The following is a 20,422-nucleotide window of genomic DNA, read 5'->3' as shown; positions in this document are numbered from 1 at the left end:
TATTTCAGAAAATCTGTGATTCAAGAAGTTGATCACAGCTGCATCCTAGTACAAACTAGATAATTTTTCTCAAGATTTTTCTAAACAGCTCTGGAAAAATTCTATTCTAATTACTAGCTGCTACTTGGTTTATATAACACCAAGTTTACAAGTGAAGACAAAGATAAAAAATACAATAATAAAATAAGTTCTCCACTTGTTTCTTCTCCATTTTACTCCAGTGCATTGTTGACTATTGCCTCTTTATGCTAGAGTAGAACGACTGCTTTTTCTGATGTTCCTGAAATAGGCTACCACATCTCAGTTGTCTCTGTCAACCCATGTGCCTCTGTTTGTAGGTACAACTACCACTTGTCAACTGCTATTTAACAGAACATCCGTTGAAGCCTTCATCCGTTGATAGCTTTATCCGTTGATGTGTTAGCAGTTGAAGCTCTATCCGATGATGCACTCATCCGTTGAAGGATGTTATCCGTTGAAGCTTTAGAGACATCCGTTGAAGCTTTGTTTCTCATCCGTTGAAGGTCTTTAAGTTATCCGTTGACACCATTTCATTTATACAAAATTACAAGGCATGAAATATTTACAATTGGTCTTCCTATCTGCATATTCTTTAGTAGTCAACATGACTTATAATTTCCCTCAACATTTAAGAATTATATCTCAAATTCAGAGACTGAAATGTGCTACAACACTAGACTTATTTCTAAGTAAAGCTACACCATCAACGGATAGCCAAAGTGGTCTTATCCGTTGAGGCTACAAACACTAGATTTCTACTTAAGTGTTTTGTTAAACATATCATCAAACTAATGCACATATATTCCTAACAATCTCCCCCTATTTATGTCTATAAGAATTGTAGACATAAATTCAAGGTTAACTTGATGATAACAAAACACTTAACAAATATATGAACTGAAACTAAGTAGAAATTTAAAAGTGCTGCAAAAGTGTATGTACTAGAAGGTAATTGAAGATTTACAGTGTTTCCAAGGGTGCTCCTCTAGCCTGAGCAAATCATCTTTTTCTTCTTTGATCCCTGGTTTTCTTTCCTAGCCCTTTGTCATTTTCCTCAATTTGGAGTTGGAGTTGTCTGAAGAATTCAGCTTCAGCTTCATCTTCATCACTGATATCCAACTTAGATTGCATTTCTTTGAGAGTTTCATTGCTGGCAATCTTGAGTTGGTCTTCAAGTCTGAAAAATCTTCTGACTCCTTTATCATCTCTGAATTCCATCAACCAATGAGGTGATTTGTGAATTGTAGTTCCCCTTTCTTGAATGAGTAAGGTTCTGGGCAAAGCATTGGGCAAAGCATTGGGCAAAACTTTGAAATTTCAAGAAAGCGTAAAGTAAAAATGAAAAATCAGAAGGGCTTATATACTTTCTCAAATTAAAAAAGCATAAATAAGAGATTAAACAATAAATATGTGTAAGTGAATTTCAGCCGTTTAAGAATAAACTGTAAGTATTCTGGCCCCCAAACTCTACCTATTATATTCAATGAATTTAAATTAAAAAAATGTCGTGTCCCCGTATTTGTGCCAACTGCCAAATGGTGTCGCCAGGTTCTAAGTCTTTCAAAGTGCCAAATCTGATACTTGGATATGTTTGAATCTCCGTACCTGAGTCCAATTATTTAAAGCAGCTGCACCTACTGAATCTGGTAATTCCCAGAATAATATATGGGTGCAGAAAGCAAATATAAAGATAATTACTCTAGTCCCTTTAATATCTCTCTAAAGCCCATCTTTTTGCATATATAGTAGAGAACTTAGTTCTTTCCTCTTCGGTAATTGTTCATGTTCCCAATTGAATACTTTCCGCTTCAGTAATTGTTCAGATTCCTTATTGGCCCATATGATTTGTAGATATATAGTCTTATTTAGTTATTTGTCCACGACTGTTGATGAAATTTACCTTGGTGGATGAATGAGGTCTCAAATATAATGTCTTGATAACTTCTAATCAGGGTCTTCAATTTGACCTTCTAGTCTTCTGTTGTAGACAACAAGGAATTATTAGATGTGTACAGGCTCCTTTATTTCTTCCCCTTCTATAAATCTTAGTACCTTATTCTTACCAACCTCACAGCTCCACTGCTGCTTATATTTGATGTTTTTGGATTCGACTCATAAGCTGTAATCCGATTTCTGACACAATACACCAGCATCGCAAAAGATTTATATTTCTCATTACACAAATACATGAATCACTATTTCCTTTCGGTAAAACGCAGAACATACATAAAAATATTTTAAGAGAATAATACCCAATATTCGATGTTCCGATCAAGAGTTTAGGCAAACTAATTTGACCCATCTAACTTTGGATGACAAATTATATTGAAACTTTTCCACAATTATGTTTCTCAAAACAGACACCACTTCTCCCTGTTGTGTGGTACAACAATTAAAGTGTACAACATGTAGACTTTCTTACACTACTACTGCCTCTTGTGCCCTCTGGCATTGAAGTGTATAATGGTTATGTGCAGACTTTCGTGCTGGTAATTGCAATCTATGTAGTTAATTAGGTTGTTGTATTAAGTTGTTTTTTTGGCTTGCTGTTTAAGTGCTTCTAACGACAACTTGCTCTTTGAAATATCTCTCTGTAAGTGATCCATGATAGAATTTTCTTAAGAATATAATTTCTGGGTTATGGTGCATTACAGAATGACCAAAAAATGTACTTTAGAAACTATAAACAAAAGGGCGGAGAATAGTTTTAAGTTTAAAATGTGCCTTATGTCTATGTTAATGTATTTGTTGAGTGAGTGATTGAGTAATCAAGTTGTGCTGCTTAATATACAATACCGGGCGTAATCTTAATTATGTTCCTAAATGTTTTCTGAAGGTTCCCAGGCCTTATAATGCAAGCGAGGAGGAATCTCTGTTTGTTTTCCCAAGGTATATACCAATTATCGTTATATTCACGTTGTAGTCTTTTTATTTGAAATCATAGTACCGATAACTTGATGCAGGTTTTAAAATTTTCTCTAGTTTTGCTCCTCCGCTTCAGTTGAAGCAAATGGTCATGCAAGAAACGAAGGATGGAGAGTTGATCATAATCCTCCTCCCAAGAAACAGTAGGATTACCGCGAAAGACTTTAGAGGAAGATTAAAGCAGTGACCCTACAGGTTAACTTTTGATGTATTTTCCTATTAATTTACATGACAAGTATATCCTAGTTACGCACGGTTTATTTAAAAGTACTTTTTTGCAGATATATTGTTTTTTTCCCTTTACAAACATGGCCTTAATCGGTATTTAAAAATAAATAAATTATATAACTGCAAAAGATAGTGATTGTGTTGCAAGTTTCCAAATGCTATATGCTGATTGGATCCATGGACGCCTCCACATGTTTGATAACTTTGAGATGATACTTACCTATGGTTATAGAAACATTTTGTACTTGGTGAAGTTGTATTATCTCTTTTGTAGTTTGCCTGTGTATATGTTTTCACATCTAAGATCATATTTGTAGGTATAGAAATGGCAGGACAGTAAAAATTGTAGGCAAAGAGTTTCTTGGGTACATGAATGTTGGTAATTATTATCAATCCACATATATTAATATGAATTTGTTGACAGCTTTCTTTCTTTGTCTTCCATAGTTATGAGTTTCGACTTAGGGTTTCTCTTTCATCTTGTGGGAATCTCAACATGATATCGCGCATCAGGAACATTGACAGCAGCCTTTAGTTTCTCATTTGGCTACCATACATATTTGTCTGTTTCGGATATCTGGTATGCACTGACATTTTTGAACCTAAATACTCTGTCACTGGTTGTAATGTGTTGTGACATGAAATAAAACAAAGATCATAGAAACAGGACTGGGCTAAGTTGGCAGTGACATTTAAGTACCTATTAAAACCTCTGCTATTTGTAAATGGTTGACGTTTTCGTGCTATGTATGTATTTCATTTAGTAATCTTTTGCATGTCACCAAAATGGTGCTACTGAGTACAATGCTACATTTTCAACTCCCTCTCACTGTTAGTTTCTAAGGGAATATATTACTTAAAAGTAGAAGAGGCTTATGCTAAACGCTGCTTTAATATTTTTTTGAAAGCATTTCATTTGTTTTAAGTAGGTGAAATAAAGATAAGTGCGTTTACCTTTTATCAACACAATATGAGAGAAAAATGATCATACTGACACGTTTAAATTACTGCCACATTTTAGTACATGCACAATACATTTAAGTTAGAGTTGAAACACATGTGTGCATTATGTTTTACATAAGTGACACTTGAAGGCTTTTCAGATGTGCCATTTAGACACTTCTCCTTCTCAATGTTATTTTGATCATTAGCCACATAATAATAAAGGAGAAGGAATGTAGACTTTGCGATCTTGTTGCTTAATTAGATTTCTTGATACTATGAAGGCTTGCCGGAGTGAATTTTACAGTATTTAGCTCGTCCTCTTTTGTTTCTGCTACCTGGACTGACCAAAATTCATATGGTTTACAGTGAAGTGAGGATAGAAGGTTTGAAAACATTGGATTATCTAGACAACCTGTCTGATCGAAAATGCTTCAGAAAATGCTTCACTGAACAAGGAGATGCAATTACTTTTGAATATGAGGTATACAGTCTTATGTGTGGTTCCCTAGTACTTAGTTTTTTACTTCAATAGTGCACAATAAATGAGCATAGCTGTCATCATCTCCCGTTTAGTGACACTCTTCTTCGAATTAAGGGATGTAAAAACTTAATTATGAACTAAGATTAGTGGAGGAAAATATGTGCAGTAAACCTCCTCATAAAATGTATAACAATTTTAGATATATAGAAGGGAGGAATATGAAATTTCCAGACTCTATTCACTTATACAATCTTGATTATCTATGTGTGTGTGTGTATACTGTGTGTGTATACTGTGTGTGTATACATATGATTGTGGCACAGTTAGACCATTTGACTGAATTATTTTACTATCTTTAAGTTTGTTCTGTGATTTTTTTTATATTTTATTATCGAACTGCTACTTCTACTTCATAAATTTCTGAAATACTTGCAGAAACAATGAAGAAAATGCTCCATGAATCCCCTCCCCCGTTGACATATTAAATCATACATATTTTACTTATTCATGGAAGTGGTGTGCATGACTGTAACATGAGAAGGTCTAGTAATAAGTTCCTTAAGGTTAATATTATTGATCTTGTTATATACTTGTTTCTTATAATTTTCTGAACCAGTGTCCTGGTTTTCAGCTGTTGCTTGAGGAACCTGTTGCAGGCCATCTAAAGCCATAGCATCTGACCGTGATTGGCTCAGATGAAGCCTCAAAATATTATTCCTGCGGATTCTTCTTTAATGTCCATCCAATTATTTAGAGCAGCTGCAACCTACTAGATACATTTATAAAAAATGGGTTACCAGATACTGGTAAGATTTTGGCCGTATTTTGTTGGAATGAAAATAATAAACTATATTTTTAAATCAATACAATATTATTGATGTCCTAATAAAAGAAGAATGCAAGTTATATATATGTTAAACGTAAAACAGATGCACAAGATTAGTCAGATAAGTAGCATAATTAGTCATGACTTTCCTACAACAGTTAGATATAAATGTATCTCTGTTGCTTAGGATTTCCACAATTCATTTGATTTGAAGTTGTAATTTGTTATCTAGAAGGTGTCAATTTCCAGACTCTATTCACTTATACAATCTTAATTATCCATGTGTGTGTATACATATGATTGTGACACAGTTAGACAATTTGACTGAATTATTTTACTATCTTAATCTGTGTTTTTTTTAAAATTTTATTATCGAACTTCTACTTCTACTTCATAAATTTCCGAAATACTTGCAGAATCAATGAAGAAATGCTCCATAAAGAAAATAGTTTTCAGGTAATTTTCACTTTTTTAATTAACGCAAGATTTGTAATATTTGTTGCAGTTGTTATTTTTTAGATTTTACTTTTTTGCTATTATTTTAAATTTATTATAGAAACTCATGCTCTACTAAAATCAATAGAATTTTTGCAAAAACAAATCCACTTGAATAGAAATACTACCCAACATATTACTGATGTCATCAGTGCAACCATGTTGGGAGGTTAAGAAACGTCATTTGGTGGATGCAAAAGTAGTCAAATTTTACCTTTTAAGTATTCACATTTGGAGTTATAAATCTCATATGGAGACTCAGAATACCATATTTAGTCATTTACTTCTCTGAGGTATCAATTTTTTTTTGGTTACATATTCCAAATTACTCCACTGGAGACTGGTCACAGCTCATTCCGAATGGTGTACATAGTTAGTGTCTGCTATATCTTTTACCGCCAATATCAAATCATAGATATTTTACTTATTCATGGAAGTGGTGTGCATTAGTGTAACAAGGTCTAGTAATAAGTTCCTTTAGATTAATATTATTGATCTTGTTATACACTTTTTCTTATTATTTTCTTAACAAGTGCCCTGGTTTTCAGCAATTGCTTAAGGAAGCTGTTGCAGGCCATCTAAATCCGTAGCATCTGACCGTGATTGGCTCAGATGAAGCCTCAAAATATTATTACTGTGAATTGTTCTTTAATGTCCATCCAATTATTTAGAGCAGCTGCAACCTACTAGATGCGGTAGTGCCCAGAATAGTACATGGGTGCAGAAAGCAAAAGGTGCAGATAATTACTTTATTCTCTTCATCTTTTTCAAAGACCCTATTTATTTTCTTTTTGCATATATAGTAGATAAATACTTGGTATTCGTTCCTTTCCCCTGCGGTAATTGTTCATATTCTCAATTGAATGCCGCTTCGGCGATGTTCAGATTCCTAATTGGCATATGATCTTTAGATATATAGTCTTACCTTTTCACAACTGTTGAAGGAATTTACTCTGGTGGATAAAGGAGGTCTCAAATATAATACCTTGCTAGCTTGTAATTCAGGGTCTTAATTTTAACCATCTAGTCTTCTGTTGTAGAAAACAAAGGAATATTAAATGTGTAAAGGCTCCTTTTTAACAATGTTCACTAAATAAATGTGCTTCTCTGATTGGTTTGTCCACCTTTTTCTTAACTTCCTGTACCAGATGTAGACGCTACTCTATCCCCTGATGATGGCCGTACAGAATTTTTAGAATAAACTTTCTTGTCGAATATGGGCGTAGAGTATTTGTTTAATGTAAAATTAAACTAACAGCGCCATAAATTAAATAGGAATTTCCATCTTCTTGTTGTACTTGGTATTTGAATAAACACCTTTTAATTCATAGAGTAATTGACAGTGTTGGAATTTGAATTTGTGAAATGTAGATGTAAAACGTTTTAATTTACAACTGGAGAAGTCCAATAAAATGCTTGTATTAAATTCAGCTTACAATTGTAATTTGGATGCAATGTCTATTAGTCAGGTCTTAAGCTTACTAGAGATACTGAACCTAAGAATTTGTATGCTGATATTGATGTGCAAACAGTTGAGGAAACTTTTCCCACTAAAACTTCTCGAGTTGCTTCTTGGATGAAGTAATTCTATTATATGCCAACCAAATATTCCTCTGGCTAAATATTTGTGCGAATTCTTTTCTAAATGCTATAATTTGTCATTCTCTGCTATAAAAATACTAAATCTATGACAACACTATTAAATTCAGTGACATGCCTTTGACATGTAGTTTTCTGTTTTTCTGATGTAGAGAGAGAGAGAAAGACTATTTGCATCAGCAACAGTTTATTCTTGAACTTTTCTGTAAAGATTGTTAAAATTGTACTCCAATTTCTTATCCATTTATGCTGCAACCAATTTCTCACATTCTGCTCAACCAAAAACTTAAGAGCCCTGTGGTCCGTCTTAATGAAAAAGGTGATTATCCATGAGATATGTTGTCCAAATTGCTTATGTATATGCATATGAAATGAACAGAAGTATATTGAACGTAATAAAAAGTAAAAATTCATTTGATGAAGTATTGAATCATGTACACAGCACCTAATTATAGCATAATTATAGCATGTGCTTGATTATAATGATTTTTTCTTTTTAACTACAAAGTGGTACAAGTACAAGCACGGTTTTTTGTGGGGAATGCTTCAACGTCGCAATGGAAGGAAATATAGTTGAAGACGTGAATATGGTTGATGCGTGATTCCAAACCAGTCATCAGATTATAATTCTGCTAGAATTCTTAGAGATTGACCTAAAGGTTATTTCTCTAGTTAACATTATAGATTGTAATATTTTCTTTTTCAAACTTAGATAATAATGTTTATTTGTTTCAATTTAATTATTATATCGTAAAATAATTTTTTAACATGTGTGTCAGACAATCCCAAAACCCATCCTTCGCCAATTATATCAAAAAGGGTCGCCATATTATGAGTCTATCTAAAATTTTAAAGTGATACGAAATTACGCACTAACCAGATTTTTTCTAAATAATATAACATGCAATATCTATAAAAGTAGATATTCTTATCTGTCACTCATTGCATTGAGCTTGACCTGGTTAATATTCTTATTTATCTTCTGCAATTTGTTACTGCAAGAAGCTTGACCTAGTTTTCAGAGGGAGAACTAGAGGGCACTGGAGGGAGTCTCGGGGTATCTGTCAACTGTTTAAGATCGCAAAAATTTTAGTGTTAAATTTTGAAAAAAAATATAAAATAATGTAATTTGGTTTCTTCAAATATTAGTTGGTCTCCCGTAAATTTTATTTCCGGTTCCGTCCTGTTAGTTTTTAACTCCTATATAATAAGAATGACATGTAAATTACACGTGGGTGCTCTTGTATGTAATATTTTATAGTTGATATAATTAATTTAGATATTTAAGTAGATAATTAGAAATAAACCCATATTTCGGGCGCCGAAGTTCGAACTCCACAAAATCAACGTTGTATTAAAACTATATAAATATAGAAAAATCTCATAACTATTAAATCATGAACTGTTACTCAGATTTAAAATCCTTTAAACATTTTTGTCAAAAAAAATATGACTTGAAATTTTAAAACATACTTGAAAAATATATGTGATATAGTCATATGGAACAAATATTGAAGTAGACAATGAGTGGGCTTGGGCCGCGGGAGTGGGAGTGGGGCACTGAATCCAATTTAGACTTTAGGCATCAATATTGGGCTTAAATGACTGTTATCTTCAAAAATCTCAGAATAACACCAAATTATAATATGTTGTTAGACCAGAGATTTTGAATGCAAAAACTGAATTTTATTATAAAATCCAAGCTTTTACCTTAGTATATCTGAAAATTAAAGTGAATAACTGTAATGGATTTTTCGAGTTTTGTAAAACAAATCTCGATTTTATTAAGGAAAAAGTGAATAAAAGTAGGGGATGAAGATAAATATGGAGATAGAGATAGGTAGAAAGGGTGAAAAAGAAGGTAGGGCGGATATGGTTAGGTGAAATTAGGGCGGCCGACTCTCATGCGAGAGAGAAGTTATTTTAATTATTGGTTACTATTAACTTCAACAATAATTGTCCACCATAGATCTTTGTCATGGATATTATTAGTTACCTACAACATTTTTTGATTTGCATGCAATATTTCGGAAAGATGTAGGTGATGAAAACATATTTTGTTTGGTGTTTGCTGAAACAACATAAACCATAGGAATGTTGTAATTTCACGGAGAGATGAGTTGATGGATTTAGAAATGTGAATTGGTATTTCTGTAATTGATTTTAAAACTTTTTAGTTATGACATGCAGCTAATTAACAGAAAAAATGCTCACCGGCCAGCATGAGTATTAGTACAGGCTGATCATGTAAACCGTAATCTTTTTGTTATATTTACACTTAAACCTGTATTAAGTAATATCGGATAAAGTTATAACCTTATTTAGGTATAAATTTTTTCGATCGTAATTTGGGCCACAGTCGTAAAGTAATATTCTCGCTAAGAGTATCAGATAAAAAAAATTAGAAAGTTATCAAGGGCCCAACTAAAATATAAAGTAATAATTTCAGAATTATATGTATATTTACGTACTCGGCCTGACCCGATTAAAACCCGGTTAAAATTTGATTATTCTAATATTTTTTTTATATATTTACATTTATTATGAATATAAATAATACTTTATGTTGTAAGAGATATGCCTGTACTTTAACAAGACGAAGACATTTTGTCAACCCTAAGTAAGTTATATTGTTATCTTAATTTGTATTTTGTACTTGTAACATTTAAAGTCTGTAAAAATATCAAAGGAGCAGATTGGAGCCTTTTTTTATAAACAGTATCAAGCCTAAGAATTCTATCTGGAAGAAGATCATGCCTTAGAAGAATTATGAAGAAGCTTGGAGTTGAATAAAGCTGTTTTAAGAAAAATATTCTAAGTCGAGATCTCTACAAGTCACAGATTTAATGTTATAGAGAAGTCATTCGAGAACTCCATAATAGCTTATATAGAAGTCAGGAAAGCTACTAGAGAACTCAGAGAGATATCGACAAGTCAAGAAGACATGAAGGTTAGAGATATCGACAAGTCATTTCTTCACTCGAGAATTCAGAGTTATCGACAAGTCTACATTCATTACAGAACTCAGAGTTATCGATAAGTCAAGTTCCACTAGAGAACTCAGAGATATCGATAAGTCAAAATTCACTAGAGAATTCTGAGATATCGACAAGTTAAATTTGACTAGAGAACTTTGAGATATCGACAAGTCAAGAAGTTACTAGAGAACTAAGAGTTATCGATAAGTCAAAGTGAAGATGTGAAAACTAGAGATCTCGACAAGCTAAAATTCTCTTATAGAGAACTGAAAACCTCTACAGGCCAAACTAAATATAGAGTATTAGAGATCTCGATAAGTCATTATACTTATCGAGATGTCAAGATCTCTATGTGCCTAAACTGGAGATATCGAGTAAAATTCTCAAAGTACAGAATCGTAGACCAGTTCAATATTCAAGATAAACAATCAACAAAGAATCCAACCAGCTGGATTGACAAGTGTACAAAAAGAAGCTTGAAGAATGTGCAAGATCAATGGTAAAGATTAACTGACAAAGGAAGATCAAAGTGAACACAGGATGCTAAAGATATGCTAGGCCAGAATTGGAAGATCTACTTTTTCTATAAATAGCAATGACAAGTGATAGTTTAGAAAAACTAACAGCATGTCTTATTGTACACTGTTTAAACGAGCAGTTAACTAAGTTATAAAGTTAACACTGGTCTTTTAGTCAGTTGTAACCATTCAGATCAAATTTCTTGTAACACTCTTAAGGAGAAGCTAAGCTCTTTATCAACAAAGAGCCTAGAAATTTTGTAGCAAAACAGTCTTAATTTTAATATAAAATTAAGTGAGTTTTGAATATCCGTGTTCTTTATTTTCTGCAAGCTTAAATTCTGCATGAACACGTTTCACTATAAGATTTAATTTACTTTGATTAACCAAAACATTCAAGAAAAGCATAAAAACAGTAAAACACATTCACCCCCTCCCCTCTGTGTATTATTCATTTCCTAACACTTTAAAGACATATATATATATATATAACATTTATAAAACATAATATTTTATAAACACGTCCATTTTTGCCCCAACTTAAATTTTTTCAATAAAGTTGTGTTTTTATAAAATATTTTATGCAAAATAATACATTTTTGTAATAATTTAGTTGCTAACCTATATAGTCTTTAGAATTTCTAATAAAACTCGATTTAATTTAAATTAGAAAAAGCCCAATCCAATCCAATTCAATACAGCCCAAAAAATCAGTAAAATCCGCCTTGAGAATCTAACGGGTTCTGAAATTTAAAGGTCCAAGCCCGGGCCTTTTGGGCATCCTGACTGACCAAATTCACCAAATTTAAAGGTGAAATCGAGTATAAGGTGTCAATTTCGAATTTCTATTCACTTATACAATCTTTTCTGAGTATAATTTATGTTTTTTATTATTTAATTCTTCATTTCTGAAATTACTTGCAGAAACAATGAAGAAAGTGCTCCACCCCGTCCATGTGTAGTTTCCAGGTAATTCTTCATTTTATTGCGATTTAATTAATTTTATAAATTATCTGTATAATTTTATTTTGTTTTGTTACGCTTGAGTATCTTCGATTCGATATGGATTTATTGCTCTATTTATCATTGTTAGTTGTACTCGAATAATTTAGTGTTTGATTTGATATTGTTCTATTGGTTTAACTGCTATTGTTTATTTATTTGTGCGGTGTGATTTTGTAATTAATTGAATGTTATGGTGGGAGCAATTTATGTTTTATCGGCTTGAACATTTTCACTTTATTTAGGTCAATTGAATTATTTATGAGTCGAATCTAGACTTGATTAATTAATGAGTCAAGTAGAATATTTAGACTAGAGCTTGAGAAACCTTATTCGAAAAGAGAATAGAATTTGGGGATCTCTCTTGAGGTGTCTAGTTAACTATTATACAAGCCATAGGGATCGAGTCCGCTTAGTTTTATTAGGATATATTACCTTTTTTTGTAGACGATTCTGGCGGAAACTCGTATATTTTTAAGGAGCGAGCGACCCTTATTAATGGTAAATTTCTTCATGATCATATTTTCACTTGTATGATTATTTTTAAGTGGGTAGTGCTTTGTCAAGTGGGTGCAGAAAAAATAATTTTGTTGTACTTTCTATCAAGAAGAAATTTCACAAAAAATAAGTATGACTGTAAATTTGTTAGATTAAAACCATGTCTTTAAAGGGCCACGCCAGGTCTGTTTCTAATATTTGTTTTCATATATTCTGATTGGTTAGGCTTATACTCGCTATCTGGAAGCGGAACTGCACGTGTTACTAGAAGAGAATGCACTCCTGCAACATGCTTTGGTAAGCAGGACACTGGCTACAACTTTGTTTCTGTAAAACCAATCTGCATGTTTATTATTAGTTCTCTTTTTGACTAGTGCATACATAAACAAGAAGCAACAAAGAGGATAAAGCAGCAGGCATGTTGACCACGTACTAATCATTTCATATAACAATGCAATACACACAGACACTGTAATTTTGCAGACAATGGAATTTTCACGAATCAAGTTCATAAATAATTTCTTTCATTTTTTTTTCTTATAATCCCCATCAGAAAGTGAGGCAACTTGATATTCCTAAATATAATTACAACTTGCAGATTAGTACATAGTGATGATATGCATATGAAAAACATTATTGCTTTTGAAGATTCAGTTATTAGAACAACGGGTAATGTGAATTTTTACATTAGATAAGCTATGGAAACCTATGTAACCTGATGCAAATTGCTCAAAAATTCTATGATAATAGTAAAAGAATCAACACATGGAAGTAAGTAATTTGAAGATTATATCTAAATGTTCATAACTACATAAAGAATGGAAATTATTAATACTATAGAGGGCTATATATCATTAATGTTATACAGGCTGAAAGTCAAGATGGATTATCATTATTAAACAAACCTTACCAGTAACTTTCTTATCTTCAACAGGTAGAATCGCAGGATACACTTGCCCTTTAATGCTAAACCTATGACTAAATGGAAGAAAGATAAATTGAAGCCGTAATCAGTTAGACTAGTTAGAGATGTATACCTAACTGAAAGCCCTAAAATGGAAACTTAAATCTAATCACCTGCAAAATTAAAACAGTATAAATAAATTGAGAGTAGAAAATCAAATTCAAGAAAAGGAGTTTTTAATTAATAGTTTATAATTTCAGTTTACAATTTGATTTTTGTTGAGAGCGAGTATAGTGTTTGTACTTTGTACTGCATCATTTGTACTGCATTACTTGATATATGGTCTTGAAACTGTATTATTTATAATGCATTATTTGTACTGTAGATATGCGTAGATGTGGGTAGATGATGGAGGGATGGGGAAAAATGAATGGGGGATGGAAGACAATAAAGTCAACCACCACAAGTAGAACTGTAGATATGCGTGTAGTGTATAAAGAAGAAATCTACAGTGGATACCGTCCACATTCATTTTTGGTTATAAGTAATACTTGGAAATAAATGTCAATAAGGAAAATATTACAAGAAATAGAACATTGAAACATGATAGAAGCATATATAACCTAATAAAAATTTTAGCTTTGTTTCTGGCCCCCAAACTCTACCTATTATATTCAATGAATTTAAATTAAAAAAATATCGTGTCCCCATATTTGTGCCAACTGCCAAATGGTGTTGCCAGGTTCTAAGTCTTTCAAAGTGCCAAATCTGATACTTGGATATATTTGAATCTCCGTACCCGAGTCCAATTATTTAAAGCACCTGCACCTACTGGATCTGGTAATTCCCAGAATAATATATGGGTGCAGAAAGCAAATATAAAGATAATTACTCTAGTCCCTTAAATATCTCTCTAAAGCCCCTATTAATCTTTTTGCATATATAGTAGAGAACTTAGTTCTTTCCTCTTCGGTAATTGTTCATATTCCCAATTGAATACTTTCCGCTTCAGTAATTGTTCAGATTCCTTATTGGCCCATATGATTTGTAGATATATAGTCTTATTTAGTTATTTTTCCACGACTGTTGATGAAATTTACCTTGGTGGATGAATGAGGTCTCAAATATAATGTCTTGATAACTTCTAATCAGGGTCTTCATTTTGACCTTCTAGTCTTCTGTTGTAGAGAACAAGGAATTATTAGATGTGTACAGGCTCCTTTATTTCTTCCCCTTCTATAAATCTTAGTACCTTATTCTTACCAACCTCACAGCTCCACTTCTGCTTATATTTGATGTTTTTGGATTCGACTCATAAGCTGTAATCCGATTTCTGACACAATACACCAGCATCGCAAAAGATTTATATTTCTCATTACACAAATACATGAATCACTATTTTCTTTCGGTAAAACGCAGAACATACATAAAAATCTTTTAAGAGAATAATACCCAATATTCGATGTTCCGATCAAGAGTTTAGGCAAACTAATTTGACTCATCTAACTTTGGATGACAAATTATATTGAAACTTTTCCACAATTATGTTTCTCAAAACATACACCACTTCTCCCTGTTGTGTGGTACAACAATTAAAGTGTACAACATGTAGACTTTCTTGCACTACTACTGCCTCTTGTGCCCTCTGGCATTGAAGTGTATAATGGTTATGTGCAGACTTTCTTGCTGGTAATTGCAATCTATGTAGTTAATTAGGTTGTAGTCTTAAGTTGTTTTTTTGGCTTGCTGTTTAAGTGCTTCTATTGACAACTTGCTCTTTGAAATATCTCTCTGTAAGTGATCCATGATAGAATTTTCTTGAGAATATAATTTCTGGGTTGTGGTGCATTACAGAATGACCAAAAAATGTACTTTAGAAACTATAAACAAAAGGGCGGAGAATAGTTTTAAGTTTAAAATGTGCCTTATGTATTTGTTAATGTATTTGTTGAGTGAGTGATTGAGTAATCAAGTTATGCTGCTTAATATACAATACCGGGCGTAATCTTAATTATATTCCTAAATGTTTTCTGAAGGTTCCCAGGCCTTATAATGCAAGCGAGGAGGAATCTCTGTTTGTTTTCCCAAGGTATATACCAATTATCGTTATATTCACGTTGCAGTCTTTTTATTTGAAATCATAGTACCGATAACTTGATGCAGGTTTTAAAATTTTCTCTAGTTTTGCTCATCCGCTTCAGTTGAAGCAAATGGTCATGCAAGAAACGAAGGATGGAGAGTTGATCATAATCCTCCTCCCAAGAAACAGAAGGATTACCGCAAAAGACTTCAGAGGAAGATTTAAAGCAGTGGCCCTACAGGTTAACTTTTGATGTATTTTCCTATTAATTTACATGACAAGTATATCCTAGTTACGCACGGTTTATTTAAAAGTACTTTTTTGCAGATATATTGTTTTTTTCCCTTTACCAACACGGCCTTAATCGGTATTTAAAAATAAATAAATTATATGACAGCAAAAGATAGTGATTGTGTTGCAAGTTTCCAAATGCTATATGCTGATTGGATCCTTGGACGCCTCCACATGTTTGATAACTTTGAGATGATATGAACCTATGGTTATAGAAACATTTCGTACTTGGTGAAGTTGTATTATCTCTTTTGTAGTTTGCCTGTGTATATGTTTTCACATCTAAGATCATATTTGTAGGTATAGAAATGGCAGGACAGTAAAAATTGTAGGCAAATGGTTTCTTGGGTACATGAATGTTGGTGATTATTATCAATCCACATATATTAATATGAATTTGTTGACAGCTTTCTTTCTTTGTCTTCCATAGTTATGAGTTTTGACTTAGGGTTTCTCTTTCATCTTGTGGGAATCTCAACATGATATCGCACATCCGGAACATTGACAGCAGCCTTTAGTTTCTCATTTGGCTACCATACATATTTGTCTGTTTCGGATATCTGGTATGCACTGACATTTTTGAACCTAAATACTCTGTCACTGGTTGTAATGTGTTGTGACATGAAATAAAACAAAGATCATAGAAACAGGACTGGGCTAAGTTGGCAGTGACATTTAAGTACCTATTAAAACCTCTGCTATTTGTAAATGGTTGACGTTTTCGTGCTATGTATGTATGTCATTTAGTAATCTTTTGCATATCACCAAAATGGTGCTACTGAGTACAATGCTACATTTTCAACTCCCTCTCACTGTTAGTTTCTAAGGGAATATATTACTTACTTAAAAGTAGAAGAGGCTTATGCTAAACGCTGTTTTAATATTCTTTGAAAGCATTTCATTTGTTTTAAGTAGGTGAAATAAAGTTAAGTGCGTTTACCTTTTATCAACACAATATGAGAGAAAAATGATCATACTGACACGTGTAAATTACTGCCACATTTTAGTACATGCACAATACATTTAAGTTATAGTTGAAACACATGTGTGCGTTATGTTTTACATAAGTGACACTTGAAGGCTTTTCAGATGTGCCATTTAGACACTTCTCCTTCTCAATGTTATTTTGATCATTTGCCACATAATAATAAAGGAGAAGGAATGTAGACTTTGCGATCTTGTTGCTTAATTAGATTTCTTGATATATGAAGGCTTGCCGAAGTGAAATTTACAGTATTTAGCTCGTCCTCTTTTGTTTCTGCTAAATTCATATGGTTTTACAGTGAAGTGAGGATAGAAGGTTTGGAAACATTGGATTATCTAGACAACCTGTCTGATCGAAAATGCTTCACTGAACAAGGAGATGCAATTACTTTTGAATCTGAGGTATAGTCTTATGTGTGGTTCCCTAGTACTTAGTTTTTTACTTCAATAGTGCACAATAAATGAGCATAGCTGTCATCATCTCCCGTTTAGCGACACTCTTCTTCGAATTAAGGGATGTAAAAACTTAATTATGAACTAAGATTAGTGGAGGAGAATATGTGCAGTAAACCTCCTCATAAAACGTATATCAATTTTAGATATATAGAAGGGAGGAATATGAAATTTACAGACTCTATTCACTTATACAATCTTGATTATCTATGTGTGTGTGTATACTGTGTGTGTATACATATGATTGTGGCACAGTTAGACCATTTGACTGAATTATTTTACTATCTTTAAGTTTGTTCTGTGATTTTTTTTAATTTTATTATCGAACTGCTACTTCTACTTCATAAATTTCTGAAATACTTGCAGAAATAATGAAGAAAATGCTCCATGAATCCCCTCCCCCGTTGACATATAGTTTCCAGGTAATTGTCCATTCTTTTTAAATTAATGCAAGATTTGTAATATTTGTTGTTATTTTTTTAGATATTATTATTTGCTATTATTTTATTTTTATTATAGAAATTCATGCAACTAAAATCAATAGATTTTTTGCAAAAAAAAATAGATAAGTCCCACTAGAATTGAAATACTACCCAACATAATACCTATGTGATCAGTGCAACCATATTGAGAGGTTAAGAAACATAGTGTCTTACCCATCATCGAGACGCATAAATCACATTTGGTTGATGCAAAAGTAGTTGATTTTTACCTTTTAAGTATTCACATTTGGAGTTATAAATCTCATATGGATACTCTGAATACCATATTTATCATTTTGTCATTTGTACCTTTGAGGTATCAATTTTTTTGGGTACGTATTCCAAATTACTCCATTGGAGACCGGTCACAACTCATTCTGAATGGTTTACATAGTTAATGTTTGTTAGATCTTTTACCGACAATATTAAATCATACATATTTTACTTATTCATTGAAGTGGTGTGCATGACTGTAACATGAGAAGGTCTAGTAATAAGTTCCTTAAGGTTAATATTATTGATCTTGTTATATACTTGTTTCTTATAATTTTCTGAACCAGTGTCCTGGTTTTCAGCTGTTGCTTGAGGAAGCTGTTGCAGGCCATCTAAAGCCATAGCATCTGACCGTGATTGGCTCAGATGAAGCCTCAAAATATTATTCCTGCGGATTCTTCTTCAATGTCCATCCAATTATTTAGAGCAGCTGCAACCTACTAGATGCGGTAATGCCCAGAAACATGGGTGCAGAAAGTAAAAGGTGCAGATAATACTTTAGTCTCTTCATTTTTTTCAAAGTCCCCGTTTATTATCTTTTTGCGTATATAGTTGATAAATACTTGGTATTCCTTCCTTTCCTCTGCGGTAATTGTTCGTATTCCCAATTGAATACCGCTTTGGAGATTGTTCAGATTCCAAATTGGCATAGAATTTGTAGATATATAAAGTCTTACTTTTTCACAACTATTGAAAGAATTTACTTTACTGGATATGTGAGGTCTTCTGTTGTAGCCAAAGAAATATTAAATGTGTACAGGCTCCTTCATTTTCCTAGTCCAGATACCATGACTAAAGTTCATTTAATTTTATCTGAACAACAGATAGTAAGATTGCAGTTTTCCAGTGTACTGGGCCTAGTTCTCACTTTCTTCCATTGTAAAAGGTTAACGTTCCCATTGGGTACAAAACTGGTCTCATAAGTTTCTGTAGCAAAACTTATGTTATTCCATGTGACCACATATTCTCATAAGCCTTAACTTCTTTTTTCTCTTAACTTCTTATAGCAGATATAGACGCTATTCTATCCCCTGATAATGGCCGTACAGTATTTTCAGAGTAAACTTTCTTGTCGAATATGGACTTAGAGAGTATTTGTTTAATATGAAATTAAACTAATAGCGCCATAAATTAAATAGGGATTAATGCCTGGCTTAAAGAAAAAAGTGCTTATCCATGATATATGTCCAAACTGCATATGTATATGCATATTAAATGAACACAAGTATGTTAAACGTAATAAAAGGGAGCAAGGTCGTCTTTCATTTCGCTTGGTTATAGTATTACTTGTATTGCCATATTAGTTTTAGTTGGTCTCTGTGATGAGGGAAGATAAAGTGAAAACTCATTTGATGAAGTATTGGATCATATATACACCACCTGATTATAGCATGTGCTTGATTATAATGATCTTTTCTTTTTTACTACAGAGTGGTATAATCCCTATTTTTTGTGGGGAATGTTTCGACGTTGTCATGGAAAGCTTAGAAGTGCAATCGAAGGAAAGGTAGTTGAAGACGTGAATATTGACGATGATGTCGACATACTAGGCGGGGGACTTTTGGGACCGGTTTATGTATTATTCCAAAGCAGTCATCAATTCTAATTCTGCTAGAATTCTTAGAGATTGAACTAAATGTTATTTTGCGGATTCGTAGAGATTTTGACATAGACGATATTCCTTCTGAACCTACGTCAAATTCCAATTCTGCTGAAGTTCGTAGAATTTATTCTTACCTGAACGGCGTTTTACCTGACCAAGTAAAAGTCTTCAACTCACTAATCAACAATCCTATTGACAATTAAAAGTCAAGAAAGTTAACAAGATTTAAAAACCCAACCTGCAGTCAGATTATGTACCTTGTTCAAGTATAATGTTTTCTTTCACATTCCTGAAGTACAAATTGCTTCTCATAATGTAAAGATAATAATAACACCAAGTATATTTGTTGTTAGCCCTATATGGTACATGCGTAGAAAAATGTCTAAAATGGCACGCATGTAAAAACAGCCCAAAATAGTATGTAGAAACGCAGAAAATGGTAATGTTTAGCTAAAACACTAAATTGCTTAGCGTGTTGGTTGTTATTAATACTATTTTTTTCCTTTTTTTGTCCATGACGCTAGATGAACTTGTGTTTGAGGTTTTTAATTTTTTTTTGTTATGCTAAACGTTACTTAAGTTAGATCGCTTTAAGTAACGCTTTCCCCAATTTTTTCTAATTGGATTGTTGTGCATTTTACTAAGTTTTAATATTTTTAAAATTTTAACGGGGCATTTTGAACCCTACAAAATTAAAAACTGCTAAATTAGATATTAGAATTTTAATTGGAGTTTGATTTCTAAAATCCTAAATTCTATATCAGTGTACCAATTATTAATTTATTATTTTAATATTTCAAAAATCTAAATGGAAGTTGTTGAACTTTAGGAGCCCG

The 20,422-nt window shown here is 32.6% G+C and overlaps 1 long non-coding RNA gene across 5 annotated transcripts; it reads left to right on the top strand.

Annotated features, from left to right (window-relative positions):
• Positions 1-1,486: 1,486 nt before the first annotated feature.
• Positions 1,487-19,050, top strand: LOC141701784 (uncharacterized). 5 transcript variants are annotated; one of them, XR_012566896.1, is made up of 11 exons: positions 1,487-1,667; positions 2,858-2,910; positions 2,985-3,141; positions 4,486-4,600; positions 5,036-5,141; positions 5,232-5,406; positions 5,843-5,882; positions 6,470-6,655; positions 8,029-8,179; positions 11,941-11,985; positions 12,742-12,815. It is a non-coding gene; the product is annotated as an uncharacterized LOC141701784 (long non-coding RNA). The 5 variants fall into 5 exon arrangements; XR_012566895.1 differs by lacking the exons at positions 1,487-1,667; positions 2,858-2,910; positions 2,985-3,141 and adding an exon at positions 3,220-3,754; XR_012566899.1 differs by lacking the exons at positions 1,487-1,667; positions 2,858-2,910; positions 2,985-3,141; positions 5,036-5,141 and adding an exon at positions 3,218-3,754.
• Positions 19,051-20,422: the final 1,372 nt, after the last annotated feature.

This window comes from Apium graveolens, unplaced genomic scaffold (assembly GCF_009905375.1).
Source record: "Apium graveolens cultivar Ventura unplaced genomic scaffold, ASM990537v1 ctg4371, whole genome shotgun sequence".
Classification (NCBI taxonomy): domain Eukaryota; kingdom Viridiplantae; phylum Streptophyta; class Magnoliopsida; order Apiales; family Apiaceae; genus Apium; species Apium graveolens.
This window is presented reverse-complemented; position numbering and strand designations above follow the sequence as displayed.